Source organism: Apis dorsata, unplaced genomic scaffold (assembly GCF_000469605.1).
Source record: "Apis dorsata unplaced genomic scaffold, Apis dorsata 1.3 scaffold_1058, whole genome shotgun sequence".
Classification (NCBI taxonomy): Eukaryota; Metazoa; Arthropoda; class Insecta; order Hymenoptera; family Apidae; genus Apis; species Apis dorsata.
Window position 1 is genome coordinate 1 of NW_006264156.1, and position 3,139 is coordinate 3,139.

Consider the following 3,139-nt stretch of genomic DNA (forward strand, 5'->3'; position numbering starts at 1 on the left):
ATTATAATAATTATAATTAATAATTAATTAGAAAAATATATTTTAACATAGATTTTGATGTAATCTAACCAAAATTAATAAAATGAAAAAATAAAACAGAAAAAATTACACATCTCTGATCTTAGATTATTTTTTTCTGAATTTTGTTGATTATAATAAATTAAAATGCAGCTGCTTAGAACAAAAGAACAAAAAAAGAAGAACAAAAAAATTACTCAAATTAATAGACTCTAAAGATTAAAAATTTTATTTTTTCTGCATTTGCTATTGTCCATATTTTTGTGTATTATATGCGTATATTATTATGAATATATATATAAAGTCAGAATTTAATGCTATAATATCAAAAATTCTTTAAAAATAATTCGGAAATTAAATCGACTGTCAAATTAAATTTAATAGAGAAAAATCAAAATGATATTTCTAATAAACATATTTAAAGAAATGATATATATTTAATGAAATTAATGAAGAAATTACTTTTTTTGATTACTGAAAACAATAAATAATTGTCTAGATTCAACACAATGAAACTAATATCTATTATTATAAATTACTAATAAATTCTTTTAAATGATATATAAATTATTCTTGTATAAATAAATAGTAATAAATTTTATAAATAAATTTTATAAATTACAGGACAATATTATATAATTAAATATAAAACAAATATAAAACAATAAAATTAAATATAAAACAATAAAATTTTCAGAATGTCTTTAAAAATTAAACAAACAGCAAAAATAATAAAAGGAATCAAAAAATAAAGATACTTTAAAAAAGAAAAAAATGTTTATTATATTTCTATTTAACAATAATTAGTATTTTTTTCTTAATTAATTAATTTCTTAAAAATTTTTATTTTAATTATCGTTTTTCTTATATGAATATTTAATTAATATTTAAAAAAGAAATAAAAAAAATAAAGAACAAATCAAAGAAGAGTGTATCAAAGACTTTCTCGTTTCGACGGATAGTAGCGAGTAACATATCATCATACCAACAATTATTTCAGAAAACTGAAATCATTTTACACTTGAAAAACTACTTAAATCGATCACAATAAATATAGGGAAATATTTGTATTCCACAAGATAAACAATGTTTGTCGTCTGTTCATAATGCAAAATATTTTGATTATTCATTTTGGCAATATAGATGTTATCGAATGAAAGAACCGAATAAATCAAATATTATTTATTATAACTAGTTGAAGAAAAAATAAAAACAATTCTATATTGTAACATTGTTAATGGTGTAAGTATATTTACTATTTATGTTCATATGCTTTTATTACATGAAATAAATTTTTTAATTTGCATTTAATTCGAAAAATATATTTATTTTCCTTTATATTTTATTTTTATTTTCGAGTTTATTAAGTTTTTCTTAAAAAAATATAAATAAATATATGAATAAAAAATAATCATTGACAAATTTATATTTTCTATCATAAACTCAATTTTAATATATATATATATATATAATAAAAATATTATAAAATAAAATAAAAAATATTTAAAAAATTATAAAATAAAAAATATTAAACTATTGATTATTCATTTTGTTGATATTCATATTATAATATATTTTCTCATTTTTTCGTCTTCTTAATTTTTATGTTATTCGATTGATAATATATATAATATTAATCCAAAGAAAATTAAATCTATTCTGAAGATTTGCATTTGCAACATAGAATTTTCAAAGTATTATTATAATATATAATACCCACATATATAATAAATATTAATATATTAAATTTATAAGTTAGAAAATTAATTATTTTGCGAGTGCAATTTTATGTTATATTGTTTTATCGTTTATATCGTTTATTATATATATATGTGTCTATATATTAAGATTCTTTAATATAGTTTCAATAATTTTTTAAATACTTATATATAAAATACTTATATATAATATCGAATATATTTATTTCTATCAGTCTGAAACATCTATATATTTAACAATAATATATATACATATATATTATTATATATTATTATTCAACAATAATAATAAATTAAAATTAATGATAGCTTAAAACATTGTTCATTGAGAAATTTGATTATTCTATGCGAAAAATGCAATGACCGATTTCATGACTGAAATTATAGAATAGATTGTTCATGTTATGTGCTTGTCGAAAAGTTTCATACGAAAGAAGTTTCGGATAAACTTTTATCGTTATCAAAAACAAAATAAGAAAGATGCATATGTTATATATCTATGTCATAAATGTTTTAAAAACGCTTTAATAAACAATGATTTCAATTTAATAAACAAAGACTTTCAATTTTTATTACAATGTATATCTCAATTAATATCTCAATTAATTCAATTTTATGATTTCATAATTATAATATAATTATAATAGAAGATAATATATAATATATAAATATTATTAGTATATCATTGTATGATATACTGAAAATGAGATTACATTTATCTAAATAATAAATTATTGATATAATTAATTGATATAAATGAATTATCTTTGTCGCAATTATTCTTCAAACGTAATAATTTGATATATGAATAGATTTGAAAATATAGATTTTTGATATATGATAGAATAATAAATAGATATATTATAAAAATATAACAAAGAATAAATTTATTTAAAAATTGTTAATTTTCCGCAGATTTTCTATTATTACATTTCATTATTTATTATATAAAAATAGTTAGAAATAAATTTTAAACTTTAATTTTAATAACTTTATAACGTCTATGGATATATTTTTATTATTTAATTTATATTTTCTAAAAATTAATACAATAATTGAAAAAAAACATATTTATCTCATACTAAAATATTCTTCATTTTTTCAAAGAAATAATTCATAAATCAAAATAATTATAAAAGAATAATATATAAAAAAACATATATATGTACATAATATATAATATATATACATAATACTAAAGAATTCTATTATGTGATAGTATTCCATTTATCAATAAAAATATAATAAATGATTTTTTTATTACTACGAAGTTAAAATTATATCATAATAAAAAACCTGCTCTTTCTTTATATGTATAAAATTTTATAAAATTTCAAGAATTTAATGAAATTATGAAACTATGTATATATAGTAAAAAAAAAATATATATATATATATATATA